Source organism: Lissotriton vulgaris, chromosome 12 (genome assembly GCF_964263255.1).
Source record: "Lissotriton vulgaris chromosome 12, aLisVul1.2, whole genome shotgun sequence".
In the NCBI taxonomy this organism is placed as follows: Eukaryota; Metazoa; Chordata; class Amphibia; order Caudata; family Salamandridae; genus Lissotriton; species Lissotriton vulgaris.
Window position 1 is genome coordinate 517,725,429 of NC_141700.1, and position 23,499 is coordinate 517,748,927.

The following is a 23,499-nucleotide window of genomic DNA, read 5'->3' on the forward strand; positions in this document are numbered from 1 at the left end:
CAAAGACTTGCTGGGCAAGACACAGAACAAACAACAGAACATCAGATAACTTGGCCTCAAGTGGGTCAATTTGGTGTGTGCCGCACCAAACCATACATTGGCGTATACAGTTTTCATGGATGGACACCTAGCTGCAGAGGAAGGGCGAAGGAGTTGACTATTTGTCACTCAATCTCCAAGCATGAAGTAGGGGAGTACAAAAGCCTGGTTGCAGAACTCTGCTTTGTTTCTGCAACAGCAGATCCTCCTGGAGGGGCAGGCTCATCGGAGGACATCTGCTCAATCCCAGGTGTTTTGAAAACCAAGCTCTTCGTGCCCAGTCAGGAACCACTAGAATCACTTAGGCCCAGTCTGTTATGATCTTCTTAAGAACTTGAGGCAGTAGTGGTATTGGCGGGAAGGCATACAAAAGCTTCAAGTTCCATTCTAGGTGGAGCCCGTCTTCATGCGGGAGGCTCCTTTGAAGCTCCAACAGGTAGAAATGTTGACATTGCGTGTTATTGACTGTGGAGAACAGATCGAGACAGGGTTCTCTTCATTTGCGGAAGAGACCTTGCGCTACCTGTGGGTGCAATTGTAATTTGTGATCCACTAGGCGTTATGGCTGAGCTCATCACCTTAGCATTCAATAATCCTGCAAGGTGATTCACCACCAGAAAAATTCCATGGAGGGCCATCCATTTCCAGAGGTGCAAGGCCTCTTGGCACAGGGTCCCTGTTTGTTGCAGTATAACATGGCAGTGGTGATGTGCATTAGCACCTGTACCAGCCTCCCATGGTGAACTACAGGAAGGCTTTCAATACCAAGTGGATGGCCCTCCACTCCAAAAGTTTCATGTGGAGCTGGGACTCAACCAGAGACTAGTCCTCTGATCTCCGCCTCTCCCAAATGGCGCCCCAACCCAGAGTGATGCAATGGTCCCCCACTGTCAGCTCTGTTTGGGGAAGCGAAAAGGATCTGCTGAGGACCCAATCACGGTCCAGCGAACACCACTGCTGATCTAGTGCAAACTGATCCAAAATGGCTCCGATGAAGAGGAGCGTCTGAGAAGTAGTCAGGTGTGATTCAGTATGTTGATAGTGACCCCAAAGATAATAGGAGGCTCGCTGTAGTCTGGAGGTGGCGGACGACTGCCTGTGGTGAGCACACCTTCAACAGTCAATCGTCGAGGTAGGGGAAAGACTGGCACCCCAGACCTCTGAAGATGAGCTGCCATCACCGCCATCACTTTTGTGAACACCCGAGGGACACTGGTGAGGTGAAAAGAGAGCACATTTAAGTGGAAATGCTTCTGTTCTGCCACGAACCGCACGTAGCGCTAATAGCCAGTAGGACAGGAATATGAGAATAGGCATCCTGCTTGTCCAACACCACCATCCAGTCCCGAAGGTTGAGGGCCTCGTCCTTCTAGGGCACCAATAAGTAGTGGGAACAACAACCATGCCCTACTTCTGGCAAAGGCACTCTCTAGATAACAAATGTAAAAAGAACAGTTGATGGACAGAATGCAGATCAATGCCATACATTCACCCCAGTACAGAGATCTGGGCCTAAATCCATCATTTTTTTTACTCACCATGCCATTCCAATTTGGACCCAGCCATATGCAAATCAGTCTTGACCCTGCGCCCAATGGGGACAGTCCAGCCTAAAATGCCAGGCCAGTCCTCCCTGGACTGGAAACAAGCATCCTAGGACCGGTTTTGGGGTTTCACCCCTCTTCAGCCAAGATAGCTTGATTCCAGTGGCATGGAGAGCACAGGGCCGACGTCTGGGAATACCCGTGCCACTCAGGGTGACAAATGCAAAAACAACAATTGAGGGACAGAATGCAGAACAATGTCATACATTCACCCCAGTACAGAGATCTGGGCCTAAATCCATCGTTTTTTCCCTCACCATGCCATTCCAGTTTGGACCCAGCCATATGCAAATCAGTCATGACCCTGCACCCAATGGGAACAGTGCAGCCCGAAATGACAGGCCAGGTCCTCCCTGGACTGGAAACAAGCATCCTAGGACCGGTTTCAGGCTTTCAGCCCTCATCAGCCAGGATAGCTTGACTACAGTGGCATGGAGAGCAACTCTCTAGATAACCTCTTTGGCCGAAATAGCTTGCAATTCCTGTTGCAAAATGGAGAAATAATGCTCTTTAGATCATTAGGGGCGGACAGTACAAGACGCAGTGGGGAAAAAAATTAATGGTAGAGTATAACCTAAGCAAACTATCTGTAGGACACTCCTGTCCGAAGGGATTGCCTGCCACCCCGGAAGAGAACTGCCAGATTCTGCCTCCCACCGGTTGGCTGTGCTCTGTCATGGGCATGCTAAAGAGATTTTACATGAGACTGAGGGGGGCGGGAGAATAGGGGGATTGCTGGACTGGATGGCTTGCTGACCTTGGCCACTTGTTAAATGTAATGGGGTGACCCTGTAACCCTCAGAACCTGGGCGGGTAATAAAACAAATAATAATGGTTCTGTCGGACCAAAATACACAGTGATATAGTATTTCCCACTGTGTCATTTAAACCATCTGTCCCTATCAGGGTACAAAGATATTGGTACCTATACCAATGTACACAAAAACACACTGACCACAGTGAAAATTAATATTAAAGTAAAGTTTTAGTCATATACTTTCATATTCCCTGAATTATATTAAAACATTAGTTTTGCTGTCCAAACAAACATTAAACATATAAACCACATAAATTTAGTGCAGGACTGATATACATTTAAAACAACATACAAAGATGTCAAATCACATAGAATATTTAGCGAGGTCAACTATATATGCAATAATCCAATAGGTACATCAATTAATTCTTGGGTCCTAGTAGATTTTGTCTAGTTGATTCATGAAAGAGAAATGCGTCGACGTTTCGACCCTGGGGGGGTCTAACTAAGTAGATGCCGTGGACAGAGCAGGTCGGCATTCCCGTGTTTCGAAGCGAAGGAGATAGACGCTGACATCCTTTACAAATCTAGGAAACAAAGCCTTCCTCATCCTACCAAGCTGTATAATTAATTATTACAGAGATCAAAAGGATTATCTCGATATTGGTTGAGTCGGCTGACCAGCAATACTACTAATACAGGACCAGGTATCCAAGAGGAGCCGAGGTTCGTAAAAGGCTGTCCCACAACTGCACAGTCCTGATGAAGACCCGCACCTGATGCGCACAACCGGCGAATCGCTCCCCAGGGTCGAAATGTCGGCGCATTTCTCTTTCATGAAACAACTAGACAAAATCTACTAGGACCCAAGAATTAATTGATGTACCTATTGGATTATTGCATATATAGTTGACCTCGCTAAATATTCTATGTGATTTGACATCTTTGTATGTTGTTTTAAATGTATATCAGTCCTGCACTAAATTTATGTGGTTTATATGTTTTATGTTTGTTTGGACAGCAAAACTAATGTTTTAATATAATTCAGGGAATATGAAAGTATATGACTAAAACTTTACTTTAATATTAATTTTACTTTTACTGTGGTCAGTGTGTTTTTGTTTACATTGGTATAGGTACCACTATCTTTGTACCCTGATAGGGACGGATGGTTTAAATAACACAGTGGGAAATACTATATCACTCTGTATTTTGGTCCGACAGGACCTTGGCCACTTGGGCAGATGGAACCTCAGCAGCAACTGCAAAACTGCTGGGTCACCTGAGGGGTCTCGCTAGGCTGGTGGCAAGGGATGACTTGTCCAAATGGCCTGCTTGATGTAATTGGTGTCAATGACTTGGTGAGTTTGGCCGCAACACAACCATCTTGAATTGCTTAAACCAGGATGTTGTGTGGTTCCTATAGAAAATATACAGGATCTGCACGTTTAGACAACATACACTGTAGGATTGGTGTCGGACGAACTCTTATCACCCCCACCGGGTATGTAAGCCTTTCTGTATCAGCTAGCTCACAGTGCCACTATAATCTCCTCTTACCAAGGAGAGAATAGTTTCTGGCAACCTCAGAACATGACAACCCTTATCCCTCAGGACCATGGAAACAATGTACTACCTTTCGCTCAGTGACTTGTGCATACTCAGTTTGTCTCAGAGAGATACACCGAATAAAACAAGCTGGGTGTTTTCAAAAATCGTTTATTGAACAGATGTTATTCTGGTGTAGAATAGATGTGCTGCAATAACCATTAGACAGTATAGGATATAAATAATTAACCCTACTATGAAAGTAAAAGGATGGTATAGTTCTACCGTCTTACTAAAATCATGAATACATTGAAGTATATAAAACACATGATAATAAAAGGTGCGTACTCCTACAATGCCTCCCTATCTAGATGTACCTAAATGTACCGACTATGGGTGTAGGTGTTAAGCCAAGAATTCCTCTAGGGTCTAGTCAACCCCATTACCTTAAGTGAGACTGTGGGACCCCGTCCTGGTCTCGAGTTGGACCACTGCGACCTGGAGAGCCTGCTTGCAGAAACCTCAGCGTCTCTGGTCAGTGTGTCGGCCGGGAAGTCTCGTTCACTTCTAACTATCTTAGCAAGATGTGACGTATATATACCCATAGGTCTCCCCAGGGGTCCTACCTTGCTGTACGACTGTCGGCCTAAGGATGACATCGGGCATGAACTTTGTACATAAATTTTACACAGGAGATGGCAGTCCTGCTGTGCTTCCAAGAACCCTCATGCATAATGTATGAGATTTCGAACTAGGAAGAACACGCTTTCTGAATGCAGTGTAATATCTAGGTAAAAGGTCAGTCCCTGTAAACCGTGACAAATGTAATGTAGGAAGGGAATATAGGTGAAGGGTAACAAGTTTACAAAGGCCTATATTAGAGTACCAATATGGAATATAACAAGAACATGGCGAAGATCCTCTGGCACACTAGGGAAAACTTATGCCACCAAATACCAAAGGACATAGGAGTAGCTCCTCAACAAACAACTGATTTTGACAGATCAGAGGGCCAGGCTAGTGGAGTCAAAGACCGTTTCACCCAATGTTTCCACTCCCTTAGATTCCCTGTCAGAGGGTGTCAAATCCCATCAGAGAAAAAACGTTCTGGAACACGGTCAGGCACTGCACTGTAAATGCGCAAATTAGAGAGAATGATCTACAATTCCCATCAACCTGTCAGAACCGGAAGTGACAAATGGACGTTCACGCGTCATCCTGATGGGTTCATAATCCCTTCTGGAGCGGAATATGCTGCAGATTATTCTTGGTTCCGAGGCGGTGAAAGAACGAGGGAGAACTCCTGTTCCAGTGTGGCAAGGGTGCTAGTAGCACCACACAAGTCTTCCTCGCTTCATTATCAAGTGCAGCTTCTAATTTCCTGATTTGTTTTTGCTTGGAAATTCAAGGCGGCTATAATTCGTATTGGGCTCGAGATAAGTATAGACTTCGTTTTGCATTTGCATGCCTTTCCTGTTGGTGAGTTACATCCAGTGGCTCACGCGGGAAAGGGATTTGAACGGTTCATGTTTCCAGAAGTAGATTATTTCCATGAATGTAATGGAGCAGTTATATACCTGGGAATTCCACTGCTGAATAGACAGAACGTTCGTTGGTTGCATTTAATGGCTATGATGACCCTTATGAAGAGAAATAAGTATATACCTGTTGCATCATTGTATTGAGCACATGTTGTTGTTTCTTTTGCATTCTAACAGGGGGTTGTGTACGGACTATGATTGAGCTTTGCTCCACCTCCCCTGTGACAACAGGCTTTTCAGAACCAAGGGTAGGTAGGAAGTAGAGACAGATAAGAAAGAGTGTTTATAGTAATTAGCTTGGTTGATATTAATGATTCTTTCTCTCCTCGCAGTGTCTATAGCCTCCTATACAAACTGCTTTACATCTCTGGCTCATAAAGGGGAAACATATTTTGTGTTACAGGTACATCTGGTGTATGTTTGTTATAGACCTGGCATTTTAGAGGGAATGTTTAATACTGAGTATTAGATTGTGTCTATCTGTTGTTGCAGATTTCCCTCGCTGCAGACCCCTACCTTTCCTTCCCACACTTAATCACTTCAAACAACTGTGCTAAAAGAGCAAGTCAGACTTGAAGCTATTGAGAGGTGAACCCTTATCAGCATCACCCCAATCCAGAGGACAAGGACCAGGACAGAAGGAGAGGTAGGCAACATGTTCGGATGAGATAGATGATTGCACCACAAGGCTGTCGATGAAGGGTGTTGGAAAGCAGGGTCACCAGGAGCAGGGAGATGGCACCTAGCAATTTGTCAGTTGATGGGGGCCCAGAACAAGGTTTGGCCCATGCGATGACGAAAGGTAAGTGCAGGTCCCCAAAAATGGATGCCAGTGGTCACTACCTGCAACCACCAGCTCCAAATATTCACTAAATGAAAGGCCCTTGGGATGTGCTCTTTTTATCGAATCCCTGATCACATGATGCCATATTTAGTCGAAATTATTCATCCCAGAGCACTCCAAACAGGGAGCCATCCTTTTGATATAAATCCAAGAGTATTGGTGATCTTCTAGTCTACCAGAAATGTGGTAACAAGAGAGACATCTAAAAAGGCTGTGGCTATTTCACTGGATGCCAAGTCTGCAAAATTAGTTGATGCTTTGTTAGTACTTGTAAACCATTTGGCTTTCACTGAAAAAGTGAGCCTCTTTCTTCTGTCCTGCCGATATTATAAGTGGGTTCCAAAGGAATCTGGCATTGCTCTCATGTTACAGGTTTATAGGCACATCGGCTGCTACTGTGTCTTGTTTCATATTACTCTATGCAGTTTCCCATCAGGGCAGGATAGGCTTTTTATTCCACTGGGCAATTCCCTGCTGAGATGGACCTCTCTAGGTCCTGTTTTTAGGGCAGTTGGCGCTCCTGTCACTTTCCCCAGCTACCTGAGGTTGATTGTCGCAGGAACGAGAAGCTTTGAGAGAGAGAAACAGAGGGAGGGAGGGGGAATGTAGAGAGAAAGGGATAGAGAGGGAGAAGAGGAGTAGAAAGAGAAAGGGGTGGTATATGGATGGAAAGAGAGAGATTCCACAAGGAGATGACGAGAGCAGAGCTGATTTCAGCGTTTTTGCCAGAGCTGCTCTGGTTCCCCAGTCCTGCCCCGATTGCCATTAGCTGTAAAAACATGTGGCAGAAGCCAGCTTTCTCAGCAAATATTTTTTTTCTGTCTCTCTCCTGTACTACTTCTGAAGATGGCGAGGAATGCTAGGCAGACCTTGTTTTAGCTACAGACACGATCACAGAGGAAATGGTAGAATGTCTGCCAGGACGAAAGCAGCTTCTGTTGGTACCTTCTATTTACATTGCTGGCCTCCGTGACACGCCAATCTACTTTAGAGTATCATCGACCCCACACATCCAATGCTTCAAACCTCGCCCCACGCTGAAAATCCAGCCCCTACCATACACTCAGCCACACAAAAACAGATGCATTACTATTCACCAACAACAAGAAGCAACAACAAGTATATTCCTAGCTCAATGACACGAACCTAGACTTCAACGTTTGCGCAGTGCCAAGTTGCTCAGAATCACCAGAACATTAAAACTTTGCCAGGAAAGACGAGGAGATTAAAACGGCTCCTCCCAGGAAGTGACATCAGAACCTCTGTTCGAGTCCTCATACTCTTGCATCCGGATGGTGATAAACGCTCCAAGGTCTCCCAGACATCACACTGGCCACCCTTAAGGGAATCTTGCACACTTCAGCATAGCTAATCATGACCCTGAAGACAGAGGACCATATCACCACCACCTTGAGAGAACTCCAGTAGATCTCCTCACTTGCTTGAACCCACTGCCAAAAATTCCAACAATTTTGTGTTGATTAATAGCAGTAGGCGCGGGTAATGGGACAAAAAGAGATACAGGATGTCTTCAATGGGCCTTTTCTTACAGAAGGGCTCAATATACATTTCAAAAGTGTTGTTTTCTAATGTAAAGAATCAAGTTCTATACAATTTCATCATTCTTACTCCAGTTCACTCTTCCCACTTTGACTTCTGATCTACCTTGTGACAATTTCTGTATTTTTAACTCTATAGCTGGATGAAACTAACACATTCTAGAGCTGAAATAGAACTAGAATCTGTAGAATATGTGGAATATTAAACTGAACTGTAACATGCTTTACTGTAGATTTTGGAATACACAGAACAGGAGTAAACCTGTTAACCCAATTGAGACTGGGTAGTAATTGCAACAACAATACAGTGTCTCAACTGGAATATCATGTAAACAGATAATTTAGAAAGAGAGTAAATCACATACCACAGGGGAAAAAAGAACAAGGGAGACCAAATGATAATTCAAAGTTGTTATTTACCTATAGAAGCACAGAGGTACAACTAGATTGCAGTAACCATAACAACCAGGTGTGTACTGGCAATGTGTGGGTAAGTAAACGGCACAGTGACACATATGATTGTGAAAACAACGTGAAGCGGCGCAGAGTGAAAAATAATCAGTGACGGTCAAAGTAAGATATTTACAGCTATACATAAAATGTGGTTATTAGGAAATTACCAATAGAAAGCCACAAATGGCGTTGCAGGGTCGACGAAGTTTCAACCTCTATAACTTGAGGTCATCATCAGGACGATGGTTACATGGTTGGGATCAGTGCTCTGTAGATTTTGGGCAAAAGAGAAGGTGCACCAGAACAGAGTCAATTGGCTCCAAGTTTATCTAAAATTATCTTTATTGTCGATTGGAATTAAAAATTGGACATCAGCCAACGTGTTTCGTTCCACAGATGGAACTTCATCAGGGCTTTGTTATTTAAATCCAGGCACAATCAGCCTATGTACTTGTAAAAAATCTCTTGGACCATATAGAAAAGGAGAATTCCTGAGAACTCAAATATTAATATAGTTTGCTTATAAAACTTGCAGCTTCATGTGATAATCCCACTGTCAGGGAAAACCAATAGTAGTGGCCCAAGTCCTGAATGTCAAATGCAAATCAGTGTGGGTTGAGTAGTATCATTCAGAAGCCCATATTTCTTGTGGCCTCTGTAACGGCCAGTAGCCTGTATCAGATACCGCGACGGCAGCAACACTTCCGTATTCGAACTGACAGTGGGATTATTTATGGCAAGAATAGGACTGTTTAAAATACCATATGACTAGTAAATACCATAGATAACCAGAGATATTACAACACTGCTGGAGAGGCTAAGTATGATGACGTATAGAAGGGACGTGCACCCACCCAGAAGCTTTTTCACTTCACTTAAGTGTCTTGAAATAATATAACTCTTTAAAGTCTGTTTAAAAAAAATAGCATTACAATTTTCACCGGAATTTCTGTTTGGAGGTGCTGATGTAAAGCAACAAAAATAACATAAAAGTGCAATTAATGCATTGGCCGGGAATCGAACCCGGGCCTCCCGCGTGGCAGGCGAGAATTCTACCACTGAACCACCAATGCTACAGCTGAAAAGATTCTGTCAACAGCTGATGTAAACTCTGCAGTACGCTCCATACTTGCCGTTAGAAGACACGTGTTGCCACATCAGCAAAAGAAGCCGAGCCTTGCAGACGTCTCAGTCCGAGGGGAAGTTGCAGAACAGATAGGCCAGGAGGAGAGGACAGAAACTCCCAACTAGAATTGGGAAATTCGTATTGAGACTGTCAAGGGGCAGATCTCGTTCACACAATGACATGTTCAAAACTTAAGAGGCCCGTCGTGCTAAAAGTGGAACATTTGTTCAGAAACAATCCGAACATAGTAAAGATGGGTAAAAGCGCTCTATCAACTGTCTTTTGCTAAAAGCGCCCCGTTTTAAGCGAGTACTAGTGACAGGAAGGCTTAATTCACTGAACATATCCTGAAGTAATTTTATGAGCCGTGTTTAAAGATAGATGCTTTGTTGCACATCTGCCCTCCACTGTACGTTGACAGGTCCGAACGAGAAATGTTCGAAACTCTAGGAAGCAAAAACAGAAGAAGTGGAAAGAAGCCTCCTCTACAACCCATTCCAGGCGAGGAGCGGCCGAAGCATTGCATTCCCTTCTTCAAAGTGCGCCCCCTTACCCTCTTCGCCCCCTCTGCGCCCTGCGTCACTGGCAGCGGCCACGTGCAGGCCTCTCCGACCGCGCAGCAGGACGTACACAACGTGTCCGCGTCAGTAATACTGCCCGACGTTTGGGACGCGCGGCGTAAATACTCCAGTTAGAAGGAAATGCCCACCCATGCATAACGTCCCTACCCCTACCCTCGGAGGCTGCATGGCACAGGGATGCGCTGGACCCCAGCGCCGGAGCGGAGGGGATTTTAAGAGAGCGAGTGCAGGCTCAGACGAGAGCCAAACCCTGAGGGGTGGGCAGGGCTGCCCCTTACCATCAAGGCTCCTCAGGGACCCGGCAGTGACGCTTTCCATCATTTCGAACAACGAAATGCAAACGCACTTTACCGCCTCATACGCACTAACACACGGAGCTAGGGTGCACACTAACCCTTCATTTACTCACCCAATGCAATCTTCTAAACAATAAGGGCTCCTCCGATATTCTGTCAACTGTAAAAGGCTCTGGCGTCGCCTGAGTTACATAAGACCTCTCATAAACACATACATACACGGACAAGCCAACAAATAAAACCCAGGCAGACCGGCAGATTGCACTGAAGATACACCCCCTCCCCCCAGGATGTTGCAGACATTTGCACATTTTGTGGCACAATAATTGACATTATGAGGCACAAAAATGGAAATTTGGCGACATAATTGCAGCAATTAATTTTACTATTAACGATTAGTTTTCCGACGTAAATCAACGGAAATTGTTTTAGCAGAGCATTCCACTTTGAAATGAGAATGTTTAAAGTGTCTGACAGCGTTTGTTTGCTATATTCTCCTGTGTGATAACATTCTGGTGCATAGGTTAAGCCGAGCAGTTAGGCAGTATCAACAGCTGCTATTTACGCCGTTTTAAATCACAAGTCTGCATGCAACTCAAAAGCAAAAGGAACAAATGATGGGCGGAAAGCTGAACAGTGCAAATATTCACCCCCAGTCACAGAGCTGGGTTTAATCCATTGTTCTATTGCTCACAACGCCACCCCAGTTTGGATCCAGCCATATGCAAATCCGCCTTGACCCTGTTCCTCACTGTAACAGTCCAGCCCGAACTGCCAAGCCAGGTCCTCCCTGGACCGGAAACAAGCATCCTTGTACCGGTTTCGTTTTGGGGCATCACCTCTCGAGGAAACTGCTTATTCAAGGGCTAATTCTGTCTAGATTAGACTATAACAATGCCCTCTATTTGGCCGACCCTGAATCTACCATTAACACCCTCCAACGTGTTCAGAACTGGGTGGCCAGGCTGCTTACTGGCACTTCTCGTAGATCTTCAGCCAAACCTGCACTTAGAGCCCTTCACTGGCTGCCAATACGTGAAAGGATTAGATTCAAGTCCCTATGCATTGCCCATAAGTCCTTACAGGGGAAGGGACCCCCTATTTTAGAGAGTCTGGTCTGCCCATATAAGGCCACTAGGTCCCTTCGCTCAGACCAGGGAAATTTGGCCATAGTTCAGAGAGACAAGAAAGCTCGTACAGGGGGGTGCCGATTCTCAGTGAACGCGGCCACCCTATGGAATGCTCTCCCGGTCCGGATTCAAGCTGAACCTAGTTATCTGAGGTTTCGCAAGCTCCTTAAAACTTTTTTGTTTCCTCTGGACTCCTAAACTTTAGCGCCCTCCTCAGCTGTTCTTGTTCTATAGCGCTGGGACGCTCTCGGGCAGCCATGCGCTTTATAAATCTATTTTCATTCATTCATCAGCCAGGCTACGATGAATCCAGTGGCACAGTGAGCATGGGACCCACGTCCGGTCATACCCTTACCATTTAGGGCAACAAAAGCAAAAGGAACAATTGATGGACGGAATGCTGAACAATGAAAACATTCAACCCAGTCACAAAGATCAAAGCACTATATAAAGGCATGCAAGTCATGTGATCCATCAGCTGCCAGTTTCAACGTAAAGTAGAAAATAACTGATGCTGCTACGGAAGACCAGGTATTCAACGCCCTCTTTCGAGACTAAGCTTGCTTGTAAGAGGCCTGAATAAATAAATCAAGACCTTTAAGTAGATTTCGCCCCTCAAGCTGCGCAGTTACATGGGACTAGATGGGGACCCAGCAAAGGGAACAAAAGGAGTGCGAGAGGTCTGGGAGGGGCTCCTGGGTTACGTGGAGACATATATAGGGAGTGTAGACATATGTATGGGACCCGAGGAGGGAAAGGAAAACTTACAGATAATACAGGAATGAGTAAAGACAGGCGTGGGAAAGGTGAACACAAGATCAATGAGCACTTTACCAAACCGATCACAATTTTACTTTAGAGCTGTGACATGATGCCTAGATCTGTCTTGTCACCGTGTGCCATCCTGTCCTGAGTGGCGGGGTGCCAGCCAAGGCATTTTTCCAATGTTGACTAAAGATTTGTTCAGCAATCTACTGCTGTAAGGTACAGTCGTGTTGCCCTCTCCACATGCATGTTTATCATCAGTGCAGTAGGTTCATAGAACCCAGTGCACCTGCGGCAACCCCATTTGCTCACAAGTGACTTAATGTTGTATGCAAGATGGCCCACTCCGAATGAGATAGTTTAGCAGTTGGATGAGCATATGGTGAGACAGAATCCCAAGAATACACTCACTCTGGGTGTGATCTTAAACAACATAACAAATAACAAATTATTTACTATCTTCACGACTGACAGGATTGTAGCAACAACTGAAGAGATCTGCCTACTTTTAACAACATACAATGTGCAATCTTTGCACAACAAAGGCAAAAGTCCCCCGTAGGCATATGAGATCAGCCCGTTCCAAACTGCATAGGAGCTTGGTGGGTCCAGAGGCACAAAACCAAAAGTCGTGAGGCTTCATAGCATCTTAAAAGTAACTTCATTAAGCTCTACTATGGTTGCTCAGTAGATTGAGCACCTTGTTACAGAAGGCTGCGAGTTGCAGATAGGAGGATCATCTGTATGGAAAGGGTAGGGGCGAAACAGGTGGGCTGGGGAAATAAGCAGGAAGCAAGGCCCGTAGCTTGCCTTTGTAAAGCTCTCAGCCAGGCAGCAGAGGAATTTAACACCTCTGGGACCAGCTGGGCTGTTCCCCACCCTCCTTTAATTAGCTCGGTGACAGCGCAGGGGAAGGGGGGTCCGTGTAATTGACTTGGCGCGGAGAAGTGGGACAAAAGCCTGGAATCTGATTATGAGCTGAGTCAATTCTTGATGACCCATAACATGCATATGCATGGTAAAGAAACCTACAAAACCAAACTTGTCGTGCATATATTACACTAGTTTAATACGTCGCAAGACTGTGAAGACTTAAATGGAGGGACACTGCACTTTAAGGCAGATTTCACTTATATGTATAACTAGCAGCCCGTCCCGACGTTGTCCGGGTATAAATTGCTGCTGGCCAGTAGTGTATTGTTTTGTAGGATTTCGTTTTGATAGCATTTCTTATCTGTGACAGGCCTGTGAAACGCTCTGATTCACAGTGCACTGTTGATGCAATTAAGAGTGCGCGTTCAGTAGTGTGTGAACCCGAGTTTCCCTACTTTATTTTTCCTTGCAATATTATATAGCACGAACTCGGCAACATGGCATGAGCACAATTTACATTACAGAAGAACACATTCATTTGTGGTAGGCACGGGGAGACAAAGCAATTTGCCTGGAATCACAGGATGTTGAGCTGATGCCGAGATTCGAACGTAGCTCCCCAGCTCTAAAGTTTGCAATTCTAGAACTTGTGGCGGGAGTGTGTCTAAAAGTGTATGTCGGTGCTGGCCATCAATGAGAGAGACCTGTGCATTTTTCAAATCGGTGGTGAAAAAATATGAGTATGTTGTTGGAGATGTGGGCCGCCGTGCCACCAATGTACTTACCGGGGGAGGGTAAACACCCATTATTCCGCAACTTTCTTTACGCATACCATCACTCCGCATACTTTCATTACGAAAATACTATGACTCCGCAATGCCATTATAACGCATGGCATTACATTTTATATGCTTTTACCACGCATACAGGGGTATTTTTAGGGTTCAGGGCTAGGTTTGGGTTTTGGGGTATGGGGGTATTTTTAGGGTTCAGGGGTAGGTTTGGGTTTTGGGGTACAAGGGTATTCTAAGGGTTCAGGGCTAGGTTTGGGTTTTGGGGTACAGGGGTATTTTTAGGGTTCAGGGCTAGGTTTGGGTTTTGGGGTAAAGGGGTATTTTAGGGTTCAGGGCTAGGTTTGGGTTTTGGGGTACAGGGTTATTTTTATGGTTCAGGGCTAGGTTTTGGGGTACAGGGGTAGGTTTGGGTTTTGGGGTACAGGAGTATTTTAAGGGTTCAGGGCCAGGTTTGGGGGTACAGAGGTATTTTAGGGTTCAGGGGTAGGTTTGGGGTACAGGGGTATTTTTAGGGTTCAGGGCTAGGTTTGGGTTTTGGGGTACCGGGGTATTTTTAGGGTTTAGGGGTAGGTTTTGGGGTACAGGGTATATTTATAAGGTTAAGATGGGTTAGTGTTTAAGGGTGTTGGGGTATTTTAAGGAGTAAGGGTGGGTTATGATTATGGGGTACAGGGGTATTTAAAGGGAGCAGGGTGGACAGCCGGAGCTGGAATGTACAGAACCTGGGAAGAAAAAACAATGAAATATTGGGCACAACGCTCGCTTTTTTTTCCGTAATCCCACGCCCCGCACACGCCCACAGCACACGATATGAGACATGGCATGAAGGCGGAACGTACCACACGCCCCCAGTGTTTCTCACGCCCCCAGCACACGCCCACAGCACAACGCAGACACGTCCACAAGGGACTACTTTGCTGGCACGCTTCTTTTACCTTTTAAATGTATATGGTGGGCGTCTGCATAGCCTATGTCCTTCTGCTGCAACTGCCCTTTCCAACGCTGTATTGGGTGTTGTGATTGGTGCTGTGGTTCCTGAGATTACCCGCCTCAAAGGTTTGGGCTCTCTCTTTATTATATTAGTATGGATACTTTAAGGAAGGTGCCATCCTAGCAGACAAACTCAAAGTAAGGGGTTACCCTAGGAGAATTGTCAAAAACGCACTCAAGAGAGCCTGGTATAGACCCAGGGAGACCCTGCTTACACCCACTCCAAAGAAAGTACAAGAAAGGTTGGCCTGTATCACGACATTTTCACCAGTATCAAACAAACTGAGAAAAATGGTACTCCACCACTGGCCAATCATTAATGCAGGTGTATTAGAAATTGAACGTCCGTTATTCGCTTTCAAAAAAAGCAAAAATTTGAAGGATCATTTAGTCCGTGCAGCACTGCCAAGTCCCACTCAATCTTCCACACTTGAAGCTGTATGGGGTCTGTCCCCCATTGTTGGACATGTGAAATGTGGTAACTGTAGTGTATGTGATTTAACCATCGAGGGAAAGACCAGGGTATTTAACAACATTACTTTTACAAGCTCTTCCCTCTCAAACTGTAACACGAGTAATGTTATATATATGGTTCAATGCCTGTGTAACAAAATGTATGTGGGTCAAACAACGCAGAAGGTTAAAACAAGGATCTGCCAGCATAAGAGCCGCATCCGATGCCAAACTCCTAATGCCCCACTTGTGGAACATTTCATCAATGCCAAGCATAAGGAAGATGAGCTGCGGTGGACCATCTTGAAAGTACTAAAGTTGCCACCCAGAGGAGGAAACATGTCCCAACTTCTTAATAAAGAGGAACTGAAATGTATAATACTTTCGGACATAATACGGAATGGCCTAAATCCAACAGAAGATTGGGCTGGACTTCTGTAACTCCTCTGCTTATTGCTCTCTAAAAACTTTTCTGAAAACGTAATTGAACGAACAGGTAATGGTTGGTTAATTGTTTTGACTATTCAGCTAATTATTGCCCAAGTTTGATGGTTTTTCAGTTGGATACCAGGACTAATTATGCAGCTATTAATTGTATATTTTCCCGAAAATGGTAAAAACAATTGTAAATTGTATGATACTGTGTAATTTAAACCACGCATTCACGGGTTTCTGATCGACGAATCATGAATGGGGCTCCTTTCCAATATGGCCGCGATAGTTACACGCAGCCTCACTTCCCTTCCCTCGCTCACTTAAATCCACCGGGGTGTTTGGATGCCGAAATCACTTCCGGATTCTCGCAGTGTCGGAACATTGCCATTGAGCTTGCCGACTGATCACTGCTCGATTCGTGAGCAAGTTTGAAACGATTGTGGAACAGAGGTAAGGATGTAAGCCCCTAGGAATTCAACTAATCCCTTCCCTAGTTATATTTTTACCTGACACGATTCCATGTCTCTTCCAGCGTGTTGATTATTTCCAGCCCACGCCCCCATTTGGATTAATAATTTTCATCAACCAAGTGAAGTGACCTACAGCCATTAGCCTGAGGTCCCGACTCCACCAATTTTCTGAGGTAATTATGCACTCCCCTCGAAATAACTCGAGCTGCATGACGCATGGGTACATATTAACCCAACTTCCCTCATCTATAGGAATCGTCCTCGAATCGACTAGCGCCAATTCACCCCCACCCTTGACTCTCATAGTGCAACAGCACTTGACAGGTTGGTCCCCCTGCTTGTTACTCACGGCGCGGCTGTTCATACCAGCCTTAATTCACTTTGAGTCACCATGTCACTATGTATTTTGAAATAGGCACTTAGACTGTTTCGCCGTTTCTTTCAAATGATCTGCATGATCACACACCACCTCACTTATATAAGATACACCCGATTTTCTTAGAAAGTTCAAGCACTTGTGAAATCTTCACCAGTACTATAGCAACCAGCATGATATTGTCGATATACACCTTTGTTTAACATCTTCCAAACCGTGGCATTTATCATCACAAGTACCGCATGTGCACTCGTCCAGAAAATGGGGACGGTACAATATGAAATGTTAGTGAGAACAGGTGTGTATAATCAACTTGTGGACACTTTGACTTGTTGCGATAGAATAACATGTGGAGGGGGCGTGGCCAGCAACATGGCCGACTAGACGTGCCTGCATAGAGCTCCGGCCGAGCCGCTCATTATCCGACATTCAATATCCCCCAAAACCCAGAAACGCCATCAAAAAGTAGGGAACTGATACCCGATTACCTGCTACGAGCTGCTGTGGTCCTGAAACGGAGTCTGCCCCGCCTGGCTCCAGTGTATGACGCTGACTCCTCCGCATCCCGGAGATCGAGATGGCGGCCTAGGCACCTGGGGAGTACGGCGCGCGCCGAGAGCCGGCGGTCCCGCAAATTGATGTCGCGGGCTGGTGGAGGCTTGACCGGGTGGACGGCCGCCGGGCGGACGGTCGCTCACCGTCTCCACCGGACAACGGGAGCAGGACAGCGACGACCGCCGACCACCTACCCAAGATGGCGGCCGACATGGTGGTGGTGTAATGACAACGGCGAGATCCCCCCATTGATCCCGTCGCCGTGCAGCAGCTGCGACCGGGACCAGAGACGGAGCGTCGGTGAGCCTTCTACAGAGGTGAGGGGATCCGCACATGTCCGGCACCTGACCCGGGGACTGACCTCGGTAGCGGCGCCCGCCTTTACCAATATGGCGGCCGCGCACTGAAAGAAAACGGCGGGATGGCTCTTGAGCCGCGGAAGACCACTGAGGCCTGCCTGGAGGGGGAAGGCTTGCTCGTACTGCCCCGGAAACCCTGTGGCCCATCCCGGATCGGGAGCGACTGGATGACACCGCGAGCCCCCTGCCGCCAGCACTGGACCGCTTGTGCCTACATCTGGGGGTCCAGCACCGAGGCGGTGAGAATCCCGGGGGGGACACGCACGAGGCGCGGGTTGAGGAATACCCCCTGGCTCCCCAAGATTGGAGTGTGGCGGCGACAGGGCCCCCTCCTGTACTCACCCCAGCCCCAGTGAGGAGAGACGGTGGGCCCCACATCACGAGGGTGAGCCCCGATCGGCCTATCGGGAGAGGATACGAATCGGAGGTGCCACACCAGCATGGAGGCCGCACAGTAGAACACGCCGAGGGGACGGCGATCGAACCACACAGGAACTCGGGGGCCCACCGGGAGTAAGTGTACCAGGCCCTGTAGTCCTGGAAACCGGCACCCCATACGGGAAAGGGAGCGGCTGACCGATACCTCGACGCCCCCAACCACGGCGCTACGTTGCCGGTGCCTATGCCCTGAGACCCGGGCTAGGGGGGGGGAAGGCTCCTCACGAGACACGACTAGGGGAACACCGCCCGGCTACCCGCACCCAGGACGGGATGTGTGCATGGACCCAGAGACTCTAGAGAGGCTGCCCAAGGGAACTGACCAGTCGGGGCGCCCTGTAGCTCTGCCTCTGCCTCAGACACACGACCGAGTACAGTGGTAGCACAGCGGAAGCACAGCGGAGCGGGGATCTAGCCCAGAGGCGCCCGGCCTCCAGACGACGCAGTTATGGGCAAGAAGGAAACAATACCCAAAACGGCGAGCAAGGGCCCAATGGACAATTTCGCTGCTCCGAGACCTACGGTGGACCCACAACCCATGCATTCTGGCGCACGCAACGATACGAACATGCTACTGGAGGCCATACAGGCGTCGAGAACGGACATCCAAGCTTCACGAGCGGCCCTGGAAACCAAGATAGGGGAGGTAGGGTCCGAAGTGACACTGCTGCGCCAGGACTTTCGAAACTTGACAGACAGGATCACGGTGGCCGAGTCGAGGTTGACGGACAATGAGAAGTCGGTTTCTGAACTTAAGAAGGACATGGCAGAGCTCCAGGCCTCCCACCGCCAACTCCTGTGGAAGGTGGACAACGCTGAAAATAGGTCAAGGCGGAACAACCTACGCTTTGTGGGCTTTAGAGAAGGGATTGAAGAAAGGAGCATGACCGCCTTCCTCCTAGACTGGCTCAAAAAGACCTTCCCGACGGCACGATTCTCCTCGTGCTTTATCATAGAGAGGGCGCACAGGGCGCTTCTGGCCAAGCCACCGGAGGGCGCGAGACCACGACCGGTCATAGCGCGATTTCTGAACTTCGCAGATCGAGATCTGATCCTACGAGAAGCCAGGGGTATGGGCGAGATCCGTTTCGAAAATACCACCATAATGATTTTCCCGGACTACAGTCAGGAGGTCTCGAAACAGCGCCGCTCCTTCGACGCCGTAAAAGCAAAACTGAGATCCCTCAGCATTCAGTATATGCTCCTCTTCCCGGCCAAGCTCAAGGTCATCTATCAGGGCAAAGCCATCTTCTTGCCACACCCGGATGACGCATGGCAGTGGCTAGAGGAGCGCCCTATCCTGAATAGTAGAGAGGCGGCGGGCCAGGCAGCGCTCGACCGGTCACTGCGAGAACGACCGGCATGGGAGAGGCCGAAGCCACAGCGTCGAAGACTGAGGAGAACGCAGAACAAGACGCCGGGGACTCCATACAGGACGAGGAACCTACAGGACGGGAGACGAGGCAGATCGGCGTCACCGGGTACCGACTCAGTGGCGGGCTCGAGAATTGGCAGCCTGAGAAATGGAATCCGCTCCGAAAAAGAAGATGTGGAGGAATCGGAAGGCCGAGCATCCGGGGAGGAGGAGGAAGATACAAGGAGTGATTCGTTGCACCCTCTGGCTAAAGAAATCCAGCAACTGGAACAAGACTCTACAAGCCATGAGGGACAAGTGGACACACAAGACTCACACTCGTGAACTGTGGTATACTGGGAGCGGGAAATGATGGCGGCTCGGCGATGCGGAGCAAGCAAGTTGGCACACCCCCACTACTGTTTTCTGTGTTCTTAACACTGGTTACTGTTGATTGAGGGTGGGATGTGTGGGAGGGCGACAGGCCTTCTCCCACGGATAGTTGAGACCCGGATTGGGATGCAACTGGAAGGGGAGGGAGGTGGGGAAGGGGGTGCGGGATGGGGTTTGGTTACAGTTTACCTCATGTTGGGGTGTTGGGACGTTGGGGAGGGAGGGAGACAGATGTGCATGAAGCAGCGAGTTCGAGAAAGTTCACCCTTGCTACCATCCCGGCCCTGGGGCCCGGTACTCAATAGTCCCCATGTAATACAATGGCGAGTACACTAGCTGCACCAAACGGTGAAGGCGCCGGGGTTAAGGCGCTAACCTGGAATGTGAACGGACTGGGTTCCAAAATTAAGAGGAGCCTGGTTAATGCATATATTAAGCGAGTAGCACATGACATCATCTTCCTTCAGGAAACACATTTGAGGGGGAACCGCTGTGCTTTTCTAGCGCGCGGGCAATACATAGTCGTGGCACACGCGGGATACACCATGGACTCACGGGGCACGGCGATACTCGTTAGGAAAACGGCACCTTTCACAGTAACACGTACATGGTTGGACCCACAGGGCTCATTTGCCGGGGTGATGGGGACATGGAGGAGGCGCAGGTACACTCTGCTGTCGGTCTATGCTCCACCCAAATTACAAACACGAACAATGCAGGAGATCACGACCATTCTGCTAGACACGGCTGACACGGTACAGATTGTGGGGGGGGATTTCAATGACGTGATGTGCACGACGCGCGATCGATCTGGGAACCCCCACACAGTGGCTGCAGAGACTGCTTTGGCGCGTAGAATGGACACGATCGGTCTCACCGACGTTTGGCGGTGGCTCCATCCTACCCAAGAAGCTTACTCCTTTTACTCTGGGGCCCACAAGGTCTTCTCTAGGCTAGATTACATATTCACTTCGAGACAGGAACTCTCGGCGGGGGACTCGGCAGACTACAGGGCGAGGGGTATCTCGGACCATTCCCCGCTGTTCGTACACATAGGTCGGGGAAGGGGGAGAGGTCAGGCACAGTGGCATATGTCGCCATGGGATTTACAGACTCCTGAAATTCTAGGGGGCATAAGAGCGGATATCAGAGTCTTTATGGAGGAAAACGAGGGATCGGTACAGTCCGGGGTGACACTATGGGAAGCCATGAAAACGGTGTTGAGGGACCGCTTCCAATCCAGGGTAGGGGAGGCCAGAAGGAAACGCACTGAGGCCATAGCGAAGGAGGAGGCAAACATCTTGACCTGAGAGGCTGAATATCACAGAACGAAGGAGGAGGTAGATCTCAGAATACTGCTAGACACTCAAAGGCTGTATAGAGAGCTAATCACGGACGAGGCGCGTACACGGGCGCTGGCCACCCTACATCGCCTGTACGATGTCGGCGACAAATCCGGGAAACTCATGGCATGGCTGAGCAGGCGGGAGCGAGCTGCCAGGTGGGTGGATTGGGTTGAGCTCCCTGGTAAGGCGCGGGCGCCCACGGACGGCACTATAGCAAAGGCCTTTGCGACCTATTTCGAAGACTTCTACAGGGCGAGGGACCTAGGGGACCGCGAGGTGGTGCAGTCGTTCCTGGATAGCATGGAAGTTCCGCAGTTGACCCCCGAAGATAGTGAGGCTTTGGAAGCCGACCTGTCCCTAGATGAAATTGCAGAGGCGATGGCTGCCCTGAAACCGGGGAAGGCCCCGGGACCAAATGGTTTCCCGGCGGAGTTCTTCAAACGAACGGGGGACCTCCTTTCACGTCACTTGAAGTCGTTATATGCGGGTGCGTTCGCCTCCGGAAGCCTCCCGCCGGACCTGGCCCTAGCTACCATAATCCCGATCCACAAGGAAGGCAAGCCCCGTGGAGACTGTTCCTCCTATCGCCCAATCTCCCTGCTAAATATTGAGACTAAAATCCTGGCCACTATTCTGGCAAGGCGCCTACGACAGGTAATAACGGGCCTGGTCCACCCAGACCAGTCCGGGTTCCTGCCGGACAGGGCCACCAAACTCAACCTGCGGCGCACCCACAACTGGCTCCAGGAAGTCTGTGACAGAAGTGAGCCACATTGGTTCCTCTCCTTGGACGCAGAGAAAGCATTCGATGCGGTCCACTGGCCTTTCCTAATGGGGACCCTTGAACGGTTTGGGTTTGGGCCCAAGTTCCAGCACTGGGTGAGACTTCTGTACTCGAAACCTAGGGCTAGAGTGCGAATAAATGGGCGAATGTCGAGAGAGTTCGCGATAGAGCGGGGGACGCGACAGGGGTGTCCGCTATCCCCACTCCTTTTTACCCTCACGATTGAGATCCTTGCGATCCGTATCCGGCTTAATCGAGATGTGACTGGCTTCCACTGGGGGGGAATCGGCCACTGAACAGGAGAAGATCTCCCTATACGCCGATGATGTGCTGTTGTACGTGACCGACCCGGCTAGGACAATACCGGCCTTATTCAAGGAACTAGGCGACTTTGGGGCGGTGGCCGGACATACTATAAACTGGCATAAGTCGGTCCTCTACGACCCACAAGGTGCCCCGCGAGGGGAGGAACTGCCTGAGCTGCTCCTCCACACCACGGTAGGCTTCCGGTACTTGGGGGTCTTTATCACCCGAGATAAGCGGCGCTCCTACACAGACAATGTCGACAGAGTTTTGGTGGCAGCAAAGGCGGAGATGGATAGGTGGAGGCCGCTCCCGCTCACCATTTTGGGTAGGGCCGCCCTGTATAAAATGATCCTACTACCGAAGTTTTTATACGCCCTCCAAAATGAGTATTATCCCTTACCGGCTCTGACATTGCGGAAAATCCATACCGATCTCCGCTCTTTCTTGTGGCTGGGGAAGCAGTCCCGGGTGGCACTCACGACTCTGCAGCGCCACCAATATAGTGGGGGACTCTCATTGCCTAATCTTGAGGCCTATTACTGGGCGGAACACCTTACTCCGATCAACGATTGGATACACGCCCCGGCTGATCACCCCACCTATGCACTAGAGAGATCTAAATGGGGCAATAGGACGGTGTTCCACTTCTTATATGGGGGGAGAGGGGGCCGCCAGCTCCTCCCTGCGACTAAGATTACCCTGTTGGCGTGGCGCAGAGCGACGGTTAGAATGGGCTGGCATGAAAGGCCCACCGCCAAACACCCCTATGGTCATGTAGGTGGCCGACTGAACTGAACAAGCTGCGAGGGTTTCAAAGATGGGATGACATTGGCATCTCCACAGTTGGGGATGTCATAGCAAGGGGGGAACTTAAAACCTTCCAGGCGCTGCAGCAGGAATTTGGACTCCAGAGAACCCAATACTACAAATACATACAGCTGCGACATGCATGGGGAGCACAGAACATATCTCTCACAGACATACCCCAGTTTGCACCACTCGAGGGCCGCCTACTGCAAGAACAGATACAGAGGGGGGCGGTATCCATGACCTACAAAACACTGACAAATAACATGTTGGGTGATCTACAGGCTCTCAGGGAGAGGTGGGAGGCAGATGTGGGCACGCTGGAGAACCTGGATTGGGAACTCATACTCATGCACCCTCGAGAAGTGGCCATAAAATCGAGGCTTCGCCTCATTCAGTTTAAGGTCCTTCATCGGGCCTACTTTGACAGAGTGAGGCTTTTCCGGATGGGGAGGGTTACCGACACCACTTGTCTACGATGCCAGCACCAAACAGGCGATTTCTTCCACATCATCTGGGGGTG

At 48.5% G+C, this 23,499-nt stretch overlaps 1 protein-coding gene and 1 non-coding gene across 3 annotated transcripts in view; both read right to left on the reverse strand.

Moving 5' to 3' along the window:
• The window catches only part of VAC14 (VAC14 component of PIKFYVE complex), a 1,981,056-nt gene that overhangs the window by 1,131,544 nt on the left and 826,013 nt on the right, over window positions 1–23,499 (reverse strand). The window lies entirely within an intron of this gene.
• On the reverse strand, window positions 9,348–9,418 carry TRNAG-GCC (transfer RNA glycine (anticodon GCC)). Its single transcript has one exon. It is a non-coding gene; the product is annotated as a tRNA-Gly (tRNA).